Source organism: Gallus gallus, chromosome 1 (assembly GCF_016699485.2).
Source record: "Gallus gallus isolate bGalGal1 chromosome 1, bGalGal1.mat.broiler.GRCg7b, whole genome shotgun sequence".
Classification (NCBI taxonomy): Eukaryota; Metazoa; Chordata; class Aves; order Galliformes; family Phasianidae; genus Gallus; species Gallus gallus.
This window is the reverse complement of record NC_052532.1, coordinates 25,244,397-25,270,550: the sequence shown is the minus strand read 5'-3', so window position 1 is coordinate 25,270,550 and position 26,154 is coordinate 25,244,397. Positions and strand designations below refer to the sequence as shown.

The following is a 26,154-nucleotide window of genomic DNA, read 5'->3' as shown; positions in this document are numbered from 1 at the left end:
GCACAACACACGAAAGCATCGCTCATCTCTGCATTGCCATTAGGCTCAAAGGGACCGCGCTGTGCACAGTTTAAAACCTCTTTCTGTAGTAAAGCAATGTTATTAGCTCAAGCAAAGGCAAAGAACATTCAGAAGGAAAAAAAAGCCACCGTAGGATCAACAGGTTAACATTCCTTTAGATAGATTTGTTTATTTTCCCCAAATAGTTTAGAGATGTCGATGTTTTTACTAAGATCCTCATTTGGAGTGACTCATAGCTGTGGCATCCTATAACAGAAGGGATTCCTATTTGGACTCCCTACAGGGCACCTCCTTGCTACTTACGTATTAATCAGATGCAGGATGAGGTTAGCAGCCTCATTCCAGTAACTGAAAGCAGCCCCAGCCCTCAATATTCATGTTTTGCAGATTTTCTAGGAATGATGCTATGAGCTGTACAAAAGCTTGGGGTGGCAAAAGAGAAGAGGGGAAAGATTGGTTGTCCTTTTCCAGAGAGGAAAGAAAAAAAGAAGAAAAGAAAAGATAAAGAAAGAGCTGTTGCTTGAGCAAGGAACGATATCTGTGAAGAAAAAGAGTGGAAATTCCAGAAATAAAAGTAAAGCTGTGCTGACACGAGACATACATATACCAGAAATATCATTCTTTTTCTGATTTTTTTTTTTGCTCTGAATAAAAAGAGCAAAAAAAGAAGTCAGCCTCCCAGGCTTTGAAGGTGAATGAGCAGCACCATTAAAGGACCAAATTAAGCTAATAAAAGCCAATGAACTTTGTGAACCAGGGTCATGCTGTTAACAATCTGGACTAGAAGGTAAACAGAGCATTAATTCAGCACGCAGCTGATTGCAGTGCTGTGAAATCAGGGACAGAACCTACAGAGGCTGAGAAAGGAAAATGGATGGGAAATCAAACTGAATTTGGGGTAACATCAACTAATTCATCTGGGGTGAAACAGAGGGAAAAAGCAGCCATGGTGATCTCCCCAGCCTGGCTGACATGGGTTTGGCTGCAGGCCTTAACAGTGGGTTAATTATTTGCAAGTGGGTGACTGGAAGGGACAGGTACCACCTCCAAGAGTGGGGCAGCCAGCAGCCAGCCCTTCTGGTGCAGGAGCACACAGGGGTGAGGTAACACTCTGCCAGGGGCAGAAGGGGATGTGCGAGGCCACAGGGTGAGCACTGATCTGATCTCACATCTGATCCTCATCCAGATCCAGCAGTTACACCAATGCAAAACTCATGTAAATTTACATTAGAATGAAGCTCTTATAAACTGTTCCCACTGAAATATGTGTTTATATTTGACAGCCTGCAAGTCTTGCTCAGGAAACTAGTGCAAAGAAGTAAGCTATTCCAAAACAACCTCATTTGAAAAGCCTCCAAGTGATACATCCCAGCACGTGAAAGAGTTCCCTTATGAAATGGGGTTCAATGTCTCTGCATGGGATCAACATTTAATACAGGTGAATTTGCAATATTGCAATAAATGTTGCAATATTACAATAAATGCAATATGCATTCACAAGGCAGATATTAAGATCATCCAATATGCTTAGGAGCTAAGCCAGAAAGAATGCTGCTTTTAATCTGGAAACTTTTTTACAAGCTCTTGTTCACAGAGACATTTGCCACAGAACAACGACAAAAATCAAGTCAGTCCTTAGAGTTGTAGATCCAGCATCTGGGAGTGCTTTAGACTTCTTGTGTTGCTCCCATACACCAGCTATGTGCTTGCATTTCCTTTCTTTAAAATCAGGGTGTAATAGTCCCCTACTTTGTAAGCAAATCGGTAAGATGGTTTCCCATTGAGCATCCCCTCCCAGCAGTGGTACTTCGCAGGAAGACTCCTCAGGCACTGCATGTTTGTCTGACAACTCACCTTCTTCTGTGCATGTTTGCTGCGAGTTAATGTTAGCAATGTGCTGTCATTAAGATGAATACATGGATCTCTGGATCAAAAATTCATTTGCCAAGCTCCGTATTTTCTTTCGCTGACCTTGGATTAGAGTTAATCCTGCAGCCATTCCTGCATTACTGTGCCTAAAAGTAACTTGCTGGATGGCGTAAACAAGTTTGAAATTCCATTAATATCTTGGAGCCAAAGATGATGTTCTCTCATGACCTCTAATTAAAAAAAAATCATAAAAAAACACTTTTATGCGTAGATCTGTCCTTTCTTTTTTTTTTTTTTTTTTCCCTACATTGAGAAAAACGCTGAAAATAAAGATGAATCTATTTGGAATCAGAACAGATAAACTATTTAAGACCATCCGAAACAAAACATTCAAAATTCTATCACAGAGGTGAAGCTTGGCAAAATTTTAAAGGACATTCCTCAAGCAATCCCTTATACGAACCACACAAATAATACTTGGGCTTCAGGAGGAGAACATGAATTGAAGTCAGATTCAGCTAAACAAATCAAACATAAAGGATTTTCCTTTCCACAGGTCATCAAGAATTTAAGGGATATTCCAGAAAACCAAGCCACTTACAAACTCTTTATTATATTACTTGTCTTTTAGATGTTATTAATGTATTGTTCTTAATAATTTTAATAACCAATTATTGACAAATGATTGAAAAAACAGAAGACTAACTAAACCGAAGACAAACCTAAACCTAATTGCCAAAGCTTGGTATTGTCCGACTGATAAAACTCAGCCATGATATTTGTTTTGCTTTCTACCACAGATTAGAAAAACTGAAAACGTCACAAACTTGAGAATAGGAACTGTGGAGAGGAGCATTTGTTCACTGCAAAGGCGCATAGAAAGTTATTGGAACAGCAGAGAAAACCAACCACATCTTTTTTTATGTGAACTACACAAAACCAATATGCATACTTTTTGTTTACATTTTATGAAAAGGAAACAGCAACAAATACCCAATCTGATACCTTTCTGTAGCCTAACCATGCCTATTCAGGAACTATCTAATCGGATACAATATATTATCACTCATCACCCAAGACACTCAGTACAACTTCACCTGTACCAGAAGGTCATTTCTTCCAATGGTAATTTATGAATAAATGACTTTGTAATCCAAAAATATTCACACAGGCTTCAGCAAAAACCATTTGCTCACAACAGTCCTGAGGATGTGGCATCCTGAGGATGCTTGGGTCCTGCTTACTGCTGTCCTTCATGAGTGTGAGGGCTACAGAGAGAATCTTCAGACACTTGTATTTCTAATTTCTTCTTCCTCCTCATCAAGGTCAAGAAGAATTGAAGGTGCTCAGGACACACAAAAGCGGGATCCTTATTTATAATCTTTCTAGTGCTAGAATAAGTGTCAGCTGGTCTTTGATGCTGTAAATAGAATGATTTCCCCATGCTCTCATTAATAAAAGCTGGGAACTACCAGTGTTCCTGGCCCTGTGCCTCTCTGAGTCAGAGACCTATCAGCCCTGGGCTCATTACCTACCTCTGCGGCCCCTGGAGACATCAGCTCAAAAGATGGCAGATGATATAGACTGACACTGCAAAACAATATCAAATTCCCAGAGTTAAAATTCTATTATTTATGAAATATAACTGTAAAATTACAGATACATTTTCCTGTCCTTCTTCAGATTCCATTTGGGCTCTAAGCAGTGTCCTGTTTTTTTAAAGTTAACTGTTGGCTGTGGTTGATGAGCAGGACGCACACAACAAAGGCAGGACCAGATTCTCCCCTCTCTTTGCCTACATGGAGGTAGTGGGAAGTAAAGACTGAACTTGTAGAGACAAGCCCTCACAGTTAATGCTTGCGGTTCCCAGAGAAGAAAAGTAGGATGCAACCCTCATTTGGGTGGGACAACACATCTTGAATGTGATTGCTTTAGGATCAGGGGAGCACTTGTATGTGGGAAAAAAAGTCTTACAGTCCTCAAGAACAAAAGGAGGAAATACCATCAACTCTTCCTTTGGATGTATTTTGTCCAAATAACGTGATTTTGTACAAGTGCATGAGTATACCCACATGTACACATGCAAGAATGTGTACAGGCATTTGAGATCAGAGTTGCTTAATGCTCTGGACTGACTGCAATATCACAATAGCTCCTGCCCCAGTATGATGAGGGAAATGGAACAGAAGAAAAGAAGGACAAGAATGAGGGAAAGAATAGGGTTGCCAGTAAGGAAATTGTCCAGAAGGAACAGCTTTTCCTACTTTACTCCCTCTTCTTTTCTCCAGCATAAGTTCATATTGTCTCACTAACCTATGAGAAGTTCATATCCTTCAGTCCCCTCTGTTTGGGAAAAGGGTAGAAGTGTTTTCTTTGCTTCTTGCTTTAGCGCTACCGTTTAATGGCAGCACAGACGGTTATCACCTTTCTTATCTCTGAAAAATGTGCAATGCCTTTTGACATCCTAGCCAAAAAAAATCTTAATTCATTAGTCACCTCAGGTTTTCTCATCATGGATATTATTCATAACTTTTGCTAATGGCTAAGTGGATTACAATGGATACATTAATTCCACAGGCAGGGCTGATGTATTCAGAAGAGCAGGCACATCTCCGACTTCATTAGTGCCACTGAGTCATCCATATCAATCCAAAACCACATGTTGTGGTATGGCCCAGAAAACACGTGGCTCATTTAGAGGTAACTCTTAGACTCTGTTGTCCACTTTCCAAGCTGTTTACATATTCACACTAAATCAAAGAACTCACAGAACAGCACAACATCACGTAAGAGCCTTATTGTCCACCCCTTCTTTGCATTCATGGTTTCCTCATGTGGGCTATCAGTAGTCTATCTGTGATAGGAAGGATGGAGTGTGACCCCATTCCAGCCCAACACAGACCGGGAGGGGGCTGGGACTTCCTCAGGATATGGCGGAAACTGAATCAGATCTCCCACTTCCCAGGCAAGTACTTTCCCCCAGCCAATTGGGAAAGCATGGTCACTGCCTTTCCCTCTTCCCTAGGTAGGTTACTGCTATCCCTTGCTGCACTGGGAGTGCACTGCTCAGACAACTTCCACCAAATAGAGCCCTTCAAGGAAAACAAAGCACTGGGCAGCTTCATTTAGCCAAAAGCTGTGGCCCCATCATGTGTAGCAATGCCACTAAGGGTATCCAGGTTTTTCACAATAGGTGAGCACCTAAGCAGTACTGGTATAGAATCACAGAATAATAGAACCACAGAATCATAGGATGGCTTGGGTTGGAAGGGAACTCAAGGATCATCCAGCTCCAATCCCCCTTGCTGCATGCAGGGTCACCAACCTCCATATCTAACACTAGACTTGGCTGCCCAGGGCCCCATCCAACCTGGCCTTGAACACCTCCAGGGACGGGGCATCCACAACCTCTCTGGACAGCCTGTTCCAGCACCTCACCACTCTCTTGGTAGGTTATATGGGAATTACCTGGGAAAGTTGGGTGCCTTAAGTGGAGTTTATAAGAACCATAGAATCATAGAATCACCAAGGTTGGAAAAGACCCACAGGATCACCCAGTCCAACCATAAAGGAACATAAGGGAACACAGGTGCCAGAACTATGAGTCTGGCCATTAATTTCACTGATTCTGTCTATACAGTGAGCAAAGCCAGGAGCCTAAGTGCAAACTAAAGTCTAGACTCAGACATGGCTCTAAGGCAATCTGTGAAAAAGCTGGGAAATCATGAGTAAAATGCTTCTGCAGTGTGAATATTAACACACAACCGTCTGCCTTTAGTGATCGCTGATCACACCTAGTAGGAGCCTTTGCTTTGCTCCCTGCTTGCTGTGAGGATCTGTGAAGAGGCAGTGTCTCTGCTGTTCATGGCAAGAGTCGGTGTGGCTTTCTCTAATAACTAATAGCAGCCATAAAGTCAACTCCTCTGTGATCTTTTTCCAGAATTTATGCCATTTGGCACTTGCCCCAAAGCAAATGCTATTACTGCTTTCTGTGCTTATATGCTTTCCTAATTTCTAACAGCACATTAAAATCACTTCTCTAAAAACACAATATTTGAATCAGGAAATCACAACATTATATCAATTTATAGATAGGATAATAAAATTCAACTGATGCCAAACCCAGGAGAAAGAAGGCCAAAAATAAGAGGTTTTCTTTTCTGTCAGTAACTTTTCACTCTTAATTCCTTGCTGAAGTTTTCACTTCAGATCAAAAGCCAAGGTCAGGTGGAATTTCAGAATATCCTGGCTCTTCTTAATATTCTGGAACAGTAAATGTTTCAAGGTGGGGCCTAAACCTTCCTTTCTGTAAAGTAATATTTATAATTATATATATATATATATCGAATACCTACTTTTTCTCCTCTGAACTGGATAAAACAATGGAGCAAATGTGTTTTGCTTTTATTTCTAGATCAACACAGATCTAGATCAACACAGATCTAGATCAACACTAAAAATTTGGAGAAAAGGATAAAGTGAATGGGATAACAAGTAGATGAATATCTGGTAGGTAGTCTGCCTTTCATTAGCAGTTTTAACTGAATATAAACTCCTTAGATACATTTCAGCATCATTAGATCAATATTTTGTCATGGGAAAGTTTTTCCAGAAACTTTCAGTTAATTCCTAATCAGAACAAAATAGACCATGAATGATTTTTAATTTGTTCTTCAAACAGAACCTGGAAATCACTTTGGTAATAAATTTACAATTCCACTGGAAATTAAGTAATTCTTATATGCAGTTTCTCCTTTGATTGCATAGCAAAACTCCTGCTGAGAATCCTTGCTACATTGTAATGATTCAGGTCTTGAAGAACATCATATTTTATAATGAGAAGATGATTTAGTGTAGAGAACGTTGACTCACAGTGGTTTATCCTCTTCCGCAGGGTAATAAAGTATGTCTTACAATGTTAGACATGGTGACATTTCCAAAATAATGGCCTAAAAGCAAAAGGCTTTGTCTGTATATCACCGGTGTCACTGTTGTGCCACTGATTTTCCTAAAAGAAGGATTGGAACCAGAATAAGGATGTATAAACATAACTCTGTGATGACCGTATGCTTAAAAGCCATCAAGACTTTCCATCTTTACAACCTTGCTTTGCATAACGTTCTTTAGGCCGACCACCATTAGATATTTAGTGAATAGGTGAAAACTATGTGCTATAAGCTGAATTTTAAATATCTGAAACAGAATGCACTGTTCCCACAGAGCAATAAAAATGTTTGCATCCTAAGAGCATTCTTATATTTGCATTAGGAAAATATTATTCTCTTGACAGCTGTTATCCAGCCAAAAAACAATACATGAGTGAAGCCAAAAACTTGGAGTGGAAAGGAGCTATTTTTTTCCTTGCTATGGTCCAAGGTGTTTTCAGGATTGTTGAATATAGCTTCCTGTTTTTTAGACAGTTCTTAAAAGTGGACCTTTGGGGGAACAAATTATTCTGAATGTTGCAGCAACTTGAAAGTAATGTCATTGATTTCCTTAGAATTACTGCGGTTTTAAGTCGCTGTGACTCAGATTCTTTTGTGTATTACAAAACAACACAACGTAACTCAATGCATGTTCAAGTATGGAAGTATCCATACTTCCAAAACTGGAAGTAGTTCCAGTTTTATGAAGTTGTTTGGAGTGATCCGTGAAGCTATAGATGACATTCGAGATGTAGCTGGGTATCCAAACCTATGGCTTTCTCTCTAATGCTTCACGGCAAGAAAGAAGTGTGTTTTGTAAATGTGTAAGTAAATGCGTGTTCCCCTCTTGCCTTCCTGCAGCACAAGTTCCAGTAGGCCACTAGCAAGCCAAGCAATTTCTAATAGACCCCTTATTGATGGCCCATTAATTTACTGATAGTCTGTTAGGTGCTTTACACAACAGCTTTGTGAAAATACATCTCAGCTAATGTAAGGAGTTCTGGAACATCACAGACCACAGTTTGCTTTCAGCTGAATCAGTGATAAATATGAACAAGTTGCTATACTGCAGTATTTAACTTTTTTTTTCTTTTTTGAGAGGGTAGCATGTAGTATGAAATAATCCTCAATTATCAAGTGATACTAAGACACACAATTAATATTTTGTTTTCTCCAAATATTATCTGGAGCATGGAGTTATTACATCCCTATCTACCTTGTTTGCTTGATCATTTTACTACCCTGCAACATGCAAGCTTCCTGCTCCAAGGTGTTTGCTGTTGAAGAAGATACTACAGCATTTCACACTCATAGGCCTGCAAACAGATGTTGACTTTTCTCAGGATCTATGCAATTCAGGGCTCAGTATGGCTCCATTGGACGCTGGTAAGCATCTTCTGGATATCTGTCCACACAGCTGCTTAATTTATGGTGCTGCATACATATTGCCAGTTGTGGGTTGTTGCAAAGGCATGATGGCATCTTTATAGATTTGGCACAACAGTAAGACCAAAACCCATCTCTTTCTGTGCAACTTATATCTGGATTAAATTTTGTATTCTTGGCACCAATGCTGTCCAAACTTCACATAAATTCAGATACAGTATGCCTAATCTTTAATGATCAAAGCTATAGCATACATAATTTCTGTTGAGTAAACTAAATTTTAAAATTAAATAGAGATAAAGTTTAGATCACACTAAACAGAGGGGAATCTCTGTCTTGTAAACTTTAGCTAGAAAACCATTCACAGAAATCTGTTTATTCAATAGGCCAACACTTATCTTCAAATGTAAGTATTTTATGACCAAATAGGGACTGCTAATAGGATGTAGTACTTTTTTAAAAGGTGACCTACTGAAAGATGTTCTTGAAAGATGTTGGCTTGCCCCTCTTACTCTTCAGGATGTGTGAATTTATTCGTAACTCAAGCTTTACTTTTCCTGGAGGATTTCCTAGCATTCACAGAATTAGTAGAATTATCAACAAAGATCTACAGAGCAAAAACTCATCAAACTACCATGGTTTTTTTACCATTTTTATGTTTTGCTCCCTTCTATTCATACTCAACACTCTGTAAGTATCTGAGAACAAACAGAACTGCAGATTAGTTCTTCCTGCCTTAGTTAAACTGTGCAACCTGCCATTCACAGCTTTGAGGACCTGAGGTTGCCCTTCTATTGACAAAAATGGAGTCAGAGTGCAGATTGAAGCCCCAAAAGGGATGATCAAAATGTTCAGTGTTTCTTATGTGCCGTAATGTTCTGGAGAAAAATACATAAAACTTACATGCATAAACATGGAACTATATATTAATGGGGAGTTTACTGTAGTAATTTCTGTATTTAAGAAATTACAGTAATGAAGAGCTGAATGTATAGAATGAAAACTTGAAAAAAAATGAAATTAATGTGAACCAGTGAGATTAATCAATGTACTGATACTCTCCTTTAGCTGTTTTCAGAGTGAAAACAACTTTAGTTATCTGTATATATTTTGATCTGCTTTTATTTAATTTCAAAGAAAATTTTTCTACTCACACAAGCTATGTGAGTAATCTATCTAATCAATGATGTCACATGTTTTAAAGTACCTGTAGTGGGAATTACATTTAGGCATGTGTACTACTAATCATCATTAACATCCAACATGGATTCTGTGGTTTTAATAACACTGCTTTATTATTAGTTTTTAATATTCTGTAATTTGTTTGTGAAGTATCTTCCTAGTGATTTCTCAGCCCACTTGCAGTAAAAATGTATACCCATTGTTGGAATGACTCTTACAATATAGAAAACAAAGACCTTACTGAGTAAAATATGAAATATCAGAAAAAGAGGTGTCAAAAATATTACTAATGTGATGATATATTTGTGCAAGGGAATGATTGCTTTGTTTCTCTTCTTATTTTACTAATCCATGGTAAAAAGAATAGCCCACACATCACATATTCTGAGGAAATGATAGAACTTCCTCTTCTCTCACATCTGGAACATTAGCAAGCTCAACCTCCAAAAAAATAGATGCTAAATAATTTACCATGTTGTTTATTTCAGAGACCTCCTTTCAGAATTAAAGGAAATCTATTTGCATGTTTCTAAAGGCATTGTTTCTTCAGTCTGTGATGTTCATCAGTCAGGTTTGCTGCTTTTGTTTTTGTAATCTAAATAATTATAGTTCAATGGTTTGGAACTCCATGGTTATCCCAGTGGATTCCTCTGTATCTATTGTGTTAGGCAGAACTAGGGGAAGCAAAGGATGACTAATTTTATGTACATGAAATGATGGAAGCAAGTGGAAATCTCTGCAGTCTGCTAAAATCTGCCACTCTGGTAAAGCCTAATGATTTGACAGCTTCTGAATATCACACAGTTACATTGAAATTTTCCATTTTTCAATGATCACAACTGAACTAAAGACAGATATAATAAATTCTGTGTAGCCAATACTTGTCCTTAGTTTTCACAATAAAGAAAACCTCTGAAAAAGTCTCTCCATCAAAGAACCTGACTGTACTTTGAGCAGAGCTTTGCAGAAACAAGATTTTCTATCCTGTGGGAAATTATACAAACTGTGTTTGAAACTGTAAATAAGCAATTTAAAATTTTCCTGGTATTTCCTATGAATCAGGCAATTTCAGTATTTCCTATGAAAATATCACTAAAATTTACTTATATTTGTCAAGTACCTCCATTTTAGCAAAACATCAAAGAAAAATAATGAAGCAGTGACAGTTGATGCCATGCCTAATTGTGGCACAAACCCACTGCCTGTTCTGTTCTTCCACTGAAATCGAAGTGGCTTCAGATAGAATCACACAACGCAGGACTGAGCTCAAGTCTATACAGACAAAACCCTGGAGGTCAAGACATAGCTAAAAACAATCTATACAACAGGAAGATTTTATTCTAAGCCTGTTCTTTACACTGCCATGCTCAGCGAAGGTGTGGATGCCCCATCCCTGGGGGCATTTAAGGCCAAGTTGGCTGGGGTCCTGGGCAACCTGATCTAGTTGGTGGTAACCAGCCCACAGTAGCAGGGTTGAACTAGATGGGATTTAAGGTCCCTTCCAACTCAAGTTAATCTACGATTCTATGAAAAAGGCGAAAAATTGCCTCTTGATAACATTTTATCCCAAGTATAAAATGCATATCTAAAATAAATAGCCAAATCATCTTCTGAAGAGCTGCTGCAACTGAGAAAAACTCAGGTCTATAAAAGCTTTGAAGACCAAATTCTTCTTTAGGTTCTTAAAAGATATCTGGCGTTCATCACAGTCTCCACACTTTCTCCAGAAGGCTCAGAGATATTGGGAAACAATTTTTGATGGACAGACATTACATTAGGTAACACTTGCAGATTATGGTAATTTTTATTCCAGATTAAAAGTGTAAACTGTGGTTGTTTTGAACATCATGAACTACACCACTAAAATTTGGTCTGAGTCCTGGTAAAATCATACTTTAGCTTGTAGAGGAAAGGCTAGGAAGACAAAGGGCAAATTTTGAGTTGTCCTTAAAATTGTGTAGGAGGCCAATGAAAGGTGACTGAGAAGAAGGGTGGAACATTTCAGTTTCCTTGAGTAAGTCCATGATTTAGCCACTGAACTTTGGACACTGAGAAGCTAAGAGAGTTAGGAGCACAAAAGTGGCAGCAGAAGTACTTAAGATGGGAAGTGATTAAGGCATGAACAATGTGAGGATGGAAAGTACTGCAACAGGCCATTGGGAAATAATGATTACAGCGTCAGCACTGAAGTGCCAGATGTGTTTTCTGAAGTGGACCCAGGATTTCTTTGTCTCAAAGTACAACACTGCTAAAAATTAAATATTTTGTCTCAATCACCAAAAAAAGTACTAATAAAGTAGTGTTACCTCCAACCTCCTCGGTGGACACATTCGTGCTACAAGTGGTCATGAACAGCAGCTCAGCAGTGTTGATGTTGGTAGCCCACGTTCCTCAAAGTGATTTTCCCAGTGTATGGTAGAAGTGTTGCTTGAATGGTGAATGGAAAACAAGGTAGTGTGTCTTAGCAACATACTTCAGGAAGAAGAAATGCATTAAAAATTCAGTGGCAAAACAGCACTGTACTTCTTATAAAAAGGGAATCACTCAAGGGGACCTTTCTCAAGAGCAAAGCTTGTGCAATATAAAACTTGGAACGATGTTTTGACCAGACTGAGCAATCTGTTGACCTTTCAGCAACATGCTCTTGGTAAACTCATGTGTAACAAAGGTACTGGAGCCGACTGACTATGAAGTCAAGTTGTGCCTGCTCAGGACATGCCCCAGTTTCATGAAGAATGCAAATTCACTGTTTTTACAGGACTTTGAGAAAGGTATACAGCCATATCATACTGCACAACATATCAGACTGTCAAAAAACGTCTCCATAAATACAAATTAGCATTAGATATATTAAAAGGCTGCCAGTACTCGGTGGAAATGTACTGAGTAAAATGTTAAGTTCAACATCTGCTTATAGCAAATGCTGGGGCTTGAGGGTCACCATGTCATAGTTTTGCAGCTGTTCTTAAAGCTGTGTTTCATGAAGACAGACATACATTCTACAACAGAGGCCTTTGAAGAAAACTTTTTCTTTTCTTCTGTGTGTGGGTTTTATATTTTATTGGTAAATGTCCCTCTCCATACTCTGACATTTAGCTGTTCTGTATTTTACTTTAATGCTTCCATCTTAATAAAAATATTCTCAGACATTGCCACATGCATTCACAGGGAATTTATTACCACTTGAAAATGCTTTCTCAATATTCTGTTGTGTAAAAATAAACAACTTGCTTGGTAAAAATGGATTCTTCTGAATAGCTAGCACCATTTAAGCATGGCCATGTCTGTTGCAGTAAATCCAGGCAGTTCCATCACAGAACACTTCATGAAGCACTTTTTCTCACCTTATGACATAGAAAATAATAGACATGGAGCAGTCCCTGTGGTCGCTTCAATGCAGGGGCTGTAATTCAGGTCAGCTCTGTGGCAGTCCATGCAGGAATGAAGCATTTTCACTTTCTGCTCCTGCACTGCCTCCCACACGTGAACCCAACACACCCAGCCCTTGCAGGCTGTATTGCCCGCAGGAGCCTGAAGGGCTTAGAGCTGCAGGACCCAAACACCCCATCCACACATAGCACGGGGCTGGAGGCACTCACTGTCTGCCTCTCAGTAACACACTGTCTCCCAGGGAAAGCAGCCCAGCCAAACAACCTGCAGAGGGGCTGCTGCACATCCTTATACATCCAGGCTACAGGAACACAACAGGCAGTATCAGCTTTATTCTGTTCCCAGATACCCAACATTAAGCTGCCACCAGACTTCTATTGTGTAGGGATGGGTAGAACAAAAAATGCATCAATGCACACAGGAATATTTCTCCCAGGCATTCACATTTTTCTGAATATTAAATAATCTCAGGCATCTTTCCCTGGGTGTTTACACTTGAACATTTGATCAGCTTAATAGTCCATAAACCTCCCTTCACGTTCTATTCATTCATGGACTTTTAAAAATAGCTTCGTTTTATTTCAAGACAGATGTTAGCATAACACATCACTAACAGATCTCTCTGTCTGAATAAACAGGAATCTGTGTTTATGCACGATACAGGGAATTGTGTAGGGAGTTCTCCTCATTAAAACGGTAAACTAAACCCAGCTTAATTACTGCTTGAAAGCCAAATGGGAAGTATGCTACTATCTTATCCTACAGGACACGGGGGAACTTTAAAAAACAGTCTCATGGTAGTGATAACGTAAACAGAAATAGAAAATCAAACCAGGCAATAGTATTTGATGTGCTCCATACCTACAGAGATCTGTTTCCATTTCTGGTGGTGATTTTCTGGCTTGACCCAAAAAAAGAAAAAAAAGACAGTTTTCTAAAAGCATCTCCTAAAGCATGCTGGAAGATCTCCAAATAATACTGGAAAATGAAATGTGTATCATGAAATGTTGTACTCTGAGACATTTTATATAGGTTCTACATTAACGTTCTGCAGTGAAACACAGAGAAAGCACTCAAAGAAAAGTATTTTTTTCTATCTATCATCTAACAAGAAATGAGATGAAGTAAGCTTTCTCTGTCTCCTTGTCTGAGGACAAAAGGCTGTAAAACCGATAGCCAAGACATTAAGAAATTAGGCCAAAAAGAGATGCAGGCACCATCGCATAAAAGTCACGGTACTGCATACTCCACTGATGCTGTGAAAGGCAGCATGTTGGACATACTCTTGGTTTGCTTCATTTTTGAAATGCTTTCTGAGGGCAGTTCCAAAAGGAACTGAGCAGTTTTCTCCCTTGCTGCTATTTTAGTAGCAAAACAAATTCATATTCTAAACAGATCTCCCACTAAATGTTCCAGCTACAAATAACAGTGGTATATGACACAGTAAGTCAACCCTCCAACTGCAAGTAAAGCACTGTATTATCAGAGCAGCTTCAACATCTGGCTTTGCCTGTTCATTAATTCTCACCTAAAAACTCTTCTTTAGTTGAGCTGAGGTGATGTATCTCCAGCTAAAATATGTAATTCACAAAGTATATATCCTTGCAGGCAGCATACATTAATAGCTTTAAGCCCAAAATGATCTGTGGTGCTGACTACCTTTGCACAGTATCTCTGTGGTTAGCAGAAGCACTCTATAAATAAGCTTTGGGTTTCACGTTCTCAGCTTTTTCAGCCTCAGGAGGTTGGAAATTAAAGCCTGTAAATCATAGGGATGTGCCCTAACCACCCAACGCGGGGAAGCAGGAGGATACTCTGGTTTTGGCTGGAGTACAATACAAACCAACTAATTGTTTCCACCTCACTGAAAATGTAAAAAATACCTACATCTGTCAAAAGTATATAAGAAGCCAAATTTTCAGAAAAAAAATGGCTCAGAAAAAGAAGTGAAAACCATCCAAACTTTAAACTGAAGCAACACCCAAGAAGTTCGTGAATACATCCAATCTATCAAACTCTGCATAACACAAACTTCAGATGTGAAGAGTGTCACAGAACCACATGCAAAAAAAAATACACACATTTTACCACTCCACAGAATGAAACTGTAATCCCACTGGTAAAAATAAGAGTACTCTTTAAATGAGAGCAGAGGAGCCAGGAACCACAGAAGCCGCGTCTGAGGCTCCCACTCTTTGTTTTACTGGCAGTGGCTGAACCTCTATGTTAAGTCCCTGGAGTTAACTCAGATTAATAACTGTGCTGCGGATTGACATTTGGCCAGCTCTGATCAAATAATATTTATACCTATCTGGTCACAACTTGTTAAATCTAATAACATAAAGAAGTTGCTCCTGTGCTGTAGAGTGTACTGGTATATAGAGATGGTGCCGAGCAGTGGACTGAGTCTGAAGTCTGTAATTCTGAGCTGGGGAATGGAACTAAGAGTCTTAACCAGCCACCCAGCTATGTGTTAGTGCAGTGTTATCAAACTCAGCATGATCCCACGGCTCTTCCAGATCCCTGGTGCCCTGAGCAGAAAGAGCAGTTAGGAATTAGGCTGTGATAGATCACACTAATTCTAAAGCTCATCTCTTCACACAGGTTGGCACAGTTGAACACACTTTAGTGCAAAAAGGTTTGATGCTATTTATTCTTTCTTTTACCAGAGGCACTACTGCTGCCTCATTTCTGCAAGTGACTCAGCTCCCATTTCTTCTCCTTGGGCAGGGTTGCGGAGTGTGCTGCACAGAACAGGTCTTCAGTGACACTGACTGATGTGCTGGCAGATCGCAGACCCTGCTTGGAAGTTCTGTATGAACAGAAGAAGCTTAAACCCTAATTTAACAGCTTATTTTCAATACCAAGCTCTTCAACCATAAATAGAAACACACATTTTAGTTTGCTTGCCCTGCCTTCCATTTTCTCTCTTTCTCTACACCTTCGGTCTGAACCATGCTGCTCTACCTCAGCCTCTGATCCCCTGTGGCGGGTGCCAGAGTAGCCCAGAGCTCAGCAGTGGGCAGGACGGGACAGCCAGTGCTGTACCCATCTGATTCTTCAGTCATTAGTCAGAGTTTGCGGATGTTACTGGAAAAATAACTTTGCAGCCCCTTCAAACATTGCTCATAGAGGCTTGTGGCATCTCTGCAAATACAGGAATTTTTGGCCAAGTTCACCCGCTGCACAACTGGCTCTCACAGAGAGCACTTAGCAAGCAGCAGAAAACTGGGGCTGTTGAGAGCACACGCATTACAAAAATGTGCTTCTGTTAATCATGCCAGATTTTTGTGTTGTTCCTGAATTTCCTTTAGATTTTTTCTCTCTGCCCTCTCCTTTGCGATTTTTGGTTAAATGCTTGCATCGCCTGGGGTTGCTGCAGCTTGCCTACATAATGGTAGTTGCTCTGTGAGCAGCGTCTGAACAAAACACCTCTGCTGGCTGGGTCATGAGATGGGGTGGAATTTATGAGGCATCATTCTGCAGATCATATCGCCTTCGGCTATGCTCTGTCAGAGGCACTCCGCAGCCCTCTGTAAATGCATGCTCTTTCATGTCACAGTGCTCTGGAAATAATTCGCTGAATGGAACAAAACAGAAAGAAGAGATGTCTTATAATGGCATCTTTAAAAATATCAGAATAATCTGTATCCTATCTGACAGACAGTAATGTTCCTTTTTAAATTCTAACACTTTTAGAGAACAGGTTAGACTGCACAGCCCTCATGTGTTCCAATTGTATTCACACTTATTTGTAGAGGTGCCTTCTAGCCAGCCTCTAGCAGGAGGTCTTCCCAGGCAGACTGAACATTTTGAGGAAAACACTTCCCAGCTGATCCACAGAATGCCTCAACCTAAAGCTTGTTCTGCTGCATCTATGGGAACTGGGTTCTGGGCAGGTTTATGTGTCTTCCTGTGCACTCATCGTGGAGAATGGCAGACTCTTTTGCAACACCTTGCACCTCAGCTTTTCTCTCAGCATTAACAAAGATCACCAAAGGCAACAGCAGAATGGGGAGCACAGCCACCTGCTTCCCAACAGCAGGTGATCAGGCAGAGAACTGAAAAAGAAAGAGTGGGATTTGAATGTCACCAATACCATTGGCTTGATCTACAAGTCAAGGACTGGGCAAAATATATCTCCATTTGAAAAAGAGCAGAGCCTGGAAGCAAGGTGATAAACTGCTCTTTAGTAAAACTTGGTGGTGATCCCAGAGCTGAGTTCTTACTGTATTTTCAAAATCACAGTGAAGACGCAAGATGCATCCCTCTCATCACAGACAGTAGCAGAGCATACTTAGAACAGCTTTCACATTCCTCAGCTCTACCTAACAAGTTTGCTGAACAGGACTTTGCCCTGCTACAAATCAGTCCAGAAACAATGTTACCAATTAGGGCAAAATATCTAAAAAGATTTGGGTGCTCATACAATGTCACCAAGATGTGAACTATAAAACAAATCCAAGAGAAAAAGAGAATTTGTTAGGATGATCTGAATTTTCATGAAATAGCTGTGTGCCATATTGTGCAGGATATACTAACAGGTTTTTAAGCGGCACTCTGGGCACATATAGAGGCAAGTGGGTTCCCTGATATGCTTTGCACAATCACTAAGCCTGAGCCTAACAAAACTGAACCACTTCATTCTCACATAATGAAGAAGCAATGAGCCACACAGATAAAGACAAGATAACACAAAAACGGTCAGATGCCTTGCCTGGCATTTTACAGAAAGAAAAACAAAATCCAGATCTATCAGCTTTTGGCATCCATGCTGGTAGGTACTTCCATACTCATGTCAGAAGGTCTTCAAAGGCTGTGTTCATCCAGCCTTGTGCTTCCCTTTTTCTACCAGTTTTGAAGTGAACTAGAAAGCCTACAATGAAAAGAGTTAAACAAATCTAAAATGCTCAGTCAAGGCACCAAAACAAACCTGGAGCTGCTGAAATGGAAAACAGAATGAGTCATAATCCAAGAAATGCCTCTGGCTTGCCATGCTCTCAGTGCAGTATGTCAATATAATCTAATAAACTTGCTATTAAAAAAGGTTCAGAGTGCCTAGCATATGTTCTAGATAGTCATCAACACACACAAAAAAAAATGTGTAGATGTATATGCTTCTCCTCTGCTTCTGTATTTTGGGAATGAGGCAGAACAGATGCTTCCCAGCTGCTTCCTTGGAAGAGCCCTGGGAACTCCCCCAGAAGACTCCCCCCGTGTGTGCTGGTCTTTGAAGGAATGAAAAATCAGGTTGAGGACAAATTCCCCCAAAGGGCACAATGGGGCTAGGTCTCTGGAGTGGCCTAGAATCCAGAGTGTCACGCGGATTGTTTTACCATACATAGCTTGGGCACAGTCACAGCACTTGGGCATTCTGCCCTTATTCCCAAAGGTTCAGCTGGAAAACCTTGTAGTTCTGACTTGTTTCAGCCATAGGTTTCTCACCGGAGGGTGGAGATCTTTATAGAGAATTCTTTGTAAAGTGGAAGAGAAGAAAGACACAGAAAAGTGATAAATAGCAGTAGGGAAAGGGCATGAACACACATACACTCACAAAATATCCAGCTACAAACTGAAGCAGTCTACAGAAAATAAAATGGATGCACCTTCAGCAGGCATAAATAGGAGCAGCTGAGGCCAAGCATTTATTTTAACTAACCTTAAAGCTGTAATGCCTGAGAGAGCCCATAGTAATAGCAGACAGAAAAGCTAAATGCAGTCTGTAAGGTAATACGGCAACAAAACAAAACAGTCTTGAGTTGTTTTCACAAATACATCAAGTCGAAGAGAAAGAAGGTGGAAATCTATCTTTGTATGACCTTACCCTCTGTGTGCTTGCCAGGAATTTTACATGCAGTTATAGTCATCTAACTATCAGAAAGACTGGGGGAGAAAATGGAAAGAGTCCAGAAAACAGCAAAAAGGACCAGAGAGCTGGAGAGACAGACACATAGTGAGTGATTAAAATAGAACTGGATTCTGAAGACCTTGGCAATATGACAAGAAAAAAAGATAGAGTAATGCACAGTTTGAAAGGCATAAATACCAAAAGCAAGGGACTTTTACGGCAAAAGAGGAAGAGCAAAGCAATAGTAACTAAATAAGAGAAGAAAATAGTATGCTGGACATCCAAAATAGACTGAGCACTTTCTCAGGCATGGGAGATGTAAAAGACCTACAAGGATTAATGTAGGACTGACAATGTTTTCTTCTCTCAAACCTGTCTGCAGCAGGTCTCTTAAAACCTTATTCCTCACTAGTTCACCTCCAGAACACAATGCTGCATGCTATTAAGATAACATAGCTGGCATTTCATTTAAGGATCATCTAACTCTGGTCAAAGCAGCTTTGGAGAACAAGCTGAACAAAATGATCCCTAACTACTCACTGTTCTCTGCTGTGTCTCCTACCGCTGCTGTCACAAGCACAAACACTGAAGGATATCTTAAGATGTGAGCATCACATACGTACGATTTCTTCCAGCACTTGTTGAACCCACTGGGTGCTGCTGACTCACTGATTTCCATCTCATCAACATATTGCAAACAAAGCAAAAATGCATCTGGATTTAATAAAAAGTTATTCAAGAGACAGAAAGAGAAAAAGGATGTAGAATTGGAAGGGAGCAGACTGGAGGAAGAAAAAAAAAACTAAAAATCAAACAACTGTAGGAGCCAATTGAAGAAGAATCGGAGTTCACCAGACTTTATCATATGCATTCTATCTATAAAGCAGCTTTGTATTCATTGTCCTCCTGTCTCTTTCCTTGGCACAATGTGGACAGAGCAAAACACTATAATAGGTACATATTCATGCATACAATACAAATACATTTTCTTATATATGAAAGATATACATGTGGTAGTTGCATGGACAACCACCAGTCTAAAATCCAAATGATACTAGAGAATTCTTACAGAGAGAAGAGACGTAACCCAAGTGTATCTTCAACAGGAGCAACTACACTAATTGGACTCGAAGCATTTAGCAAAAATGCTAATTGCTCACACGGTCAACAAAAGTTACCCAAATGGATAACAAACAGAGTATTTTTCTCCTGGACTCTCATCTCAGTGCAGTTTCCAAAGTAGAACTTGTTAAATTGCGCGACCTTTAAAAAAGTATTCTGAAAATTCTACTATCCCCAAAGCAGCAGCCATCTTTGTAAAGGAATTTTTTTGTCTCAAAAATGACTTAATGATTAATTTACCAAAAGAAGTCAAGATTCAAACAAGCCACCCAAGCAAGACACTATAAAAAGATAGAGAACATGTTAGGAAAAAGAAAAAAATGTACCAACAAGAAAATAAAACAACAGTAGTGTTTGTGAAGCACTCCTTGTGCAAGTAAAAGTCCCTTATGAGCCCTAAACATACAACCAGCCAAGGCCTTGGAAAGGAAAAACTCATCAGTTTTTCACTAAGCCATTCTAAAAGTAAACTCTGAATAGGAATGGAAAGTTATTTTTTCTACATTTTAGCAACAAGTAAGTAAGTAAATAAATAAATAAATAAATTCCTTTTTCTCAAGGATTGAATTAATTTATTGCTGCGAATGTCCTGAACTCCTTGGAGATGTTCCGTCTCATCAACATATTGCAAACAGAGCAAAAATGCATTCTTAGGATAAGTAGTTTATCAGATCACAAGAGCTTTTTGTAAAGGCACAAGAACTGCACAAGAGAATGAGCTAATTCAAGCCAAACATGCTCAGTATTTCCCCTCCACATCCGAAGTATGAGAAAAGCAGAAACCTGTGAAAAGATCAAAGAGCATTCAGCATTCGTTGTGAGATATTCAGTTGCAGGAATCATCTGGAAAATTTAGTGGCCCTAAACGGCTGAAGTGTGGGTTAGAAATGCAAAGTAAACCGTGCTAGTCTAAATCAAGACATTGTCACTTTTAGAGTCAAATTTCAGCTGGATAGCTTTCCTAAACTGCTCTGAGATGCATTTGATCTGTCTGCTGAATGGATCGGAATCTGCACCTTCAGAAAAAAATTACTAAGATTTAAAACAACAACAACAAAAAGAATTTCAAAGCACCTAAGCTTGTGGCAGATGTTGAAGAGTTCCAAGGGTTTGTTTTTCATTTTTTTTAAACTCTCCATCAACCACTCAGCAATTCCCAGCCATTATCGAGATATTAGCACCCTACAAAGCAATGATCCATTGACAGAAGCATAAAATAACCATTAAGAGAGCCCTCATTAAACCAGAGCATTTAATAATCTTCAGCAAATGCGGAGCAACGCAAGCTAAAGAGCAGGACTCTGCATCACAGAGAGCTAAACCTCGAATGCTTCCAACAGATGATGGCCAAACAGCTACTCCTTTTATAATGATTTTCCATCAGAATCCGTGGCTTAACTGTCGGCTGCTCAAACAGAAATCCCTGTCTGCTCCTTCCCACAAGTCACACCGTCATCAGGGCTGTTTACATATCTCTTCCACCATAGCCCTTTTCCTTTTTCAACTTAGCAGGCCTTCAGAGTAAGCTCCGAGGGTTGATCAGCATTTGGTTCTGGTTTCATGCTCTATCAAACTTTGAGGGTTACCATATTTTAGCAAGCCACCACAGCAGTAGCTGTTTGAAGACCATGCTGTAAGGTTGAATGAGAAGTTTTTCCGTGGCAGCCTTGGAGCACCACCAGGCACCACGAGCTGCCAGTCAGAGCTTTCTACACCTTACATTCCTGTCCCAACCTTTTACAGCATGCAGCTGACCCAACCTGTCTTAAAATACCCTCTTAACACCCAGTATGCTTCCCTATAAGCTTCAACATACTCAAGCACACAAGAAAAACGTATTCTAACAATCCCTGTCCTTCTGTAAATCTTGAAGTATGTATCACATGTCAGTCAGCCCCAGTGCCCAGTCTGGGACCTCATCCACTATACTGCCATTTTTTTCAGCATTCAAATCTGGGTGCCACTGAGTGTTGTGGTGAGTTTTACCTTGTAGCATAGCCCAACACATTAATAACAGCTCTGCTGATACCTGTAAAGTGCAGTGAGAAGCAAAAAATATAATAATAATGGTAATTAAAAGAAAAAAGAAAACATGAATTATGAAAACACACGGAAAGCATCTCAAGAGTTCTACTGATTGGAGAAATGAAACAAGAAACAACCAAAAAATGCCTCACTCCTGCTCCCTCTGCTATTCCCCATGCTTTCCATCTCCTCGCAAAACTGAATTCCCACTGTTGACATAAAGCAGCAAACTCTCTCACCTTCGCTCCAGAGCTGATTTAAGCACTAACTGGTAAATCAGCAAAACAGTAACTCAGGAGCCCTCATGGGAGTACTTGCTTTCTTCCCTTCTCATATTAGATCTCAGAGGCTACGCTGAAAGTTATTATAAATATCTTCATTCTCCCCAGCCTGGCTTGGCTGAAAGATATCCAGAAATCCTGCAGTCATTTCTGCAACCAGTTTTTGACCTGAACACATTTATCACATAATCTCTGCTTGGATTCTGTAGGCAGCTTTCATCCTGACACATACACAAACTGTCTTCATAGAAGTTTTTGGCTTAAATTCAGCACAGCAGGATAGAATTTGGCAAAATAAATATAAATGTTTAGCTGCGGCTTCCATTTGTTTATATTGATTGATCACTGGAGGCAGCAAGATTTGCACTCCATGGGGAAGAAAACTACAAGAAAAGCAACTGAGAACAAGAGAGTCTCTACACAAGGTCAGGACCTACTTTTCCTTGCAACAAGTCAAGAGTTACTGGTTCAGTAGTGGCAAACTACCATATATATAACACAGCCACTTCTGGTAGAAGTCTCCAACAAGTTTTTCTTATGCATGCATTTCAAAATAGAGTATATATATACATATACATACATACATGCCTTCAGAAGTAGCTAATCAAGAAAATGTGATGGAGTTTTAAGGGCTGAAAAGGGGCTGTACCCTCCCCATTCCTACTGCCTTGTTCATTTCTTGAAATCTCAGCCGTTCAGCTTCCTCTCCCTCCCACTCTTTCCTTGCGTTCAGCTGAGGGCTGCAGCCACACTGCTCACACCTCACTTGCAATGTGCACTAAATACTCAAACCCAAATGATATTTTGTGTCCCATCAGCCTGTCTGTGAAGCAGTAGTAGCAAAAATTCCTCAGATATGTCACAAAGATGTGAAAATAAGAGACTCTTCTCATAGCTACTTAGAAATTTTAAGATTTTCAATACTGACTTTGAAAAGAAAATAACTTACTCAAAGCACACTTCAGTTGAAAGTCCAATGAGATTACAGGAGAAACTAACATCATTTCTTGTCCTTTTTCTTCAAAAATGTGAAGTGCTATTAATACAATAAGCATGACACAATCATTGTAGATGATGTGAGAAATGCATACTTTTAAAAGGGGAAAGAAAAGGGAAAGAGGCAGAAAGCAGTCTGAGAACTGAACTCAACCAGGCAAGCAGAACAGACTAGATAAGACCCAACCGGACGTTATTCAGAGTCTCGTTGCAAAGACTGGAGAACTTTCTGAAATGCAAAGTATAACTGTGTAAGCTTTTGCCAAAAGCCATATAACTGACATCCTTGCCATGTTCAGGAAAGATAGTCTCTATTTGTATATAAAACACTACAATAATCAAAGTCATGCTCAAAGTTTAAACAGGAACATCCTTATAAAACAAAGGTTGAACTGACTTGACATTTTGCAATAAAATTACACGTTGGTTAGAGGCTAAATGCATCCAACTTAACCCATTCTTTGCCACTGACAAATATGTAAACTTTTTAGATGAGAACTTGCTTCTTCCAAAATGCTGTGTGTGAGCCAAGACATTTCCCCTTCTGCTGCACTTCTCTGCCTTAGAGGAATTGCCGTGAACAATCATGGTTCTTCTTCATAACCCTGCTCCAAAACAGTTCTTAGAACTCCCTTTTCAACCATGTGTATAAGTGTATGGTAATAAAACTACTGCTCCTGACACATCCTTGCTTATTTCCCAGGATGCCCCATCAGTATGTCTGCATCTATCAGACAACTCTGGGCCCATGCTTCTTATTATAAGCTCCTTGAGAGACTACTATTAAGTGCTTGCACAGTCTATACTGCAATAAATTCTTATTATTCTAATACAAAGAAGCCGTAATAAAGAATAATTTTACCTTTCTCCTTCTTGTTAAAAAAATACAGCAGCAAAATGTGGAATGCTTAGAAAATGGAGGTACGTTTTGTTTCCTCAATGTATGATGGTATCTTAAAGAATTACACCTCGAATTACAATCTACACAAAGATTGGAGAGAAAAGAAACAATCCCTCCCAAGGATGTTACAGAGCATTATATAAGACTGGAGAAGATATTCAGGGACCGATTTCCACCCTGTTTGCAATCATTGCATTGCTCTATACTCCTATGTTCGTACTTCCAGCTGTACTCTCCAGACATGTTGGCAGAAAGCTGGGACTGGCAGCCCTGAGGAAAGCAAATAGACCAGGGGGGAGAGCTGGGAAAAAATCTCCTTTCCTGAGCATCACGCATGCCTTGCTGCTTTCTATGTGTTTGCCAGAGAAGCCAGGGATCAGAGCTTGGCATTTCTTGGGTTTTACCATCAACCCCATTTGACAATTCATATAAAATCATATCCAAAAAAAAAAACTTGCTAGTTATTGAAAACAGCATATTTTAAAAGGTTCACAAAAAGCAATATCCGAAGATCTTTACAGCCTTCAACATTTATTGCTTTTAAACAGGTTTTTCCTGAAAAATATTATTCTTTCAGGAGCAATTGCGTCACCACTTTATTTCAAATCCTTCACTCCTCAGAGATTATGAAGGAAAAATCTTCATTTTCCATAGTGCTCTCTTGACAGACATCATTTCTCAGCTATTACACTAACAGATCTCCAAACCAGATGGACACTAACAAGGAAGTGCAATTCTTCTTGTTGTAAAGGTGGGTGATACTCCAAGGCCACACTCCCCTGACAAGTTGTGATGTGAGTCATCTTGCAAGAAGAACTACCATTTACCTTTTAGTGAACATGGATCTGAGCATGTGCAGCTACAGGCTCACTGTTCCAGCAGGTTGGTGGAGTGAAACACAGGAGTGGCTGGGAACAGGGCAGATTTGTTCAGGAGCAGCACATGCACACCAATCTATCTGTCTAGTAAGGAAGAAGGTAAAAGTCGTTGACATAAAGGAGAACAGTCTGACCTCAGTAGCTAAAGGGCTAGCTTGGGACCCTCTGTTGGTTGCCCCCACCTCGCTTTTCAGCAGCACCAAACCCAAATTTCTGCATCCAACACAAGCAGCCACCAGAAGCCCACTGACAGCCCTCAGGATGCAGCAAGGCTGGAGCAGCAGCTCCCATACCCAGGAGTTAAAAAAGTAATTGCTGGGTGCCTGTAATTGTAATCGAAGGGGTCTGAACCTCAAGCCTGTCAGCTGGCCTTTTTGTTCCTCCCACTCTGAAAAAAGAGGAACTGAGAGGTAGAAATGAAGCTCAAAAGTATATCCTGAGTCATCACTCTGTTTCTTTGCTTGTATTTAAACCAATTGTAAACTCCTGCTTGTGAGCCTTTAAAGCTAATGAGCCACAGCCAGACTGCTGGATAGAAAACATATATATGACACCAGGATCTCCAAACTCATCAGCAGGGGAGAAAAAAGCACCAACGGGAGTTACGCAGAGTTGTGAAGCATTTCTGCAGAAGTTATCCGGTCAAGAACAATGCAGTGCAGTGCAGAGCATTGTGTTTGGTGATTTCCTACCCAAACCTTGCAGTTATTTTTGTATCGCTTTCCTGTGCGCTCCTCTCAGCTTAAGGCCGTTCTTAATTTAATTGCAGTGGTGAATATTAAAGAAAATGACCAGTGCCGGATTTGTTTTAATTCAAGAAGTCTTGATCATTGATTAGCAATGTCACTTGAGAGATTGTGGCTACTGAGGAATGCGCTCCTGACTGCACCTGAGCTCAGCGTGTTCATCAGCACTGCCAGTGCCTCCAGCAGTCCCTACAGGAATCTGTTTGCTTTTATAGGACACTCTTAGGCTTAAACCACGTAAATTGTATGAGCTGCAGCCAACCCCCTGACAGGACACAGCAGCTTGTAATGATGGATGCATGATTTTACTGTGGGAGAGACAGGCGGTTTGTGGAATATCGAGTGTAAGGCATGTTACAGATGCACGCTGGACACGGGAGCCACGGTGGGCTGCTCCTGTCCCATTCACCTCAGGGCTGGCTGCGCACCACCGACCCCGGACGAGGAGAGCGGCGGAAAGCCGGCACGCGCCGCGCCCCCCGTCCCGCGCCGGGCCCGCCTCAGAGCCGCCGTCTCTGCGGATGCCGGGTGCCGGTCCCGGCGCAGGCCTCGGTGCGGCCCTGCGGGGCGTGGCCGGGCCTCCC

At 40.3% G+C, this 26,154-nt stretch overlaps 1 long non-coding RNA gene across 2 annotated transcripts; it reads right to left on the bottom strand.

The window, feature by feature from the left end:
* Positions 1–1,434: 1,434 nt before the first annotated feature.
* LOC121107739 lies at positions 1,435–26,119 on the bottom strand. 2 transcript variants are annotated; one of them, XR_005842127.2, is made up of 4 exons: positions 13,639–26,119; positions 11,690–11,810; positions 3,426–3,480; positions 1,435–3,310 (listed from the first exon to the last, which is right to left on the bottom strand). It is a non-coding gene; the product is annotated as an uncharacterized LOC121107739 (long non-coding RNA). The 2 variants fall into 2 exon arrangements; XR_006931776.1 differs by having other exon boundaries at positions 1,435–3,480.
* Positions 26,120–26,154: the final 35 nt, after the last annotated feature.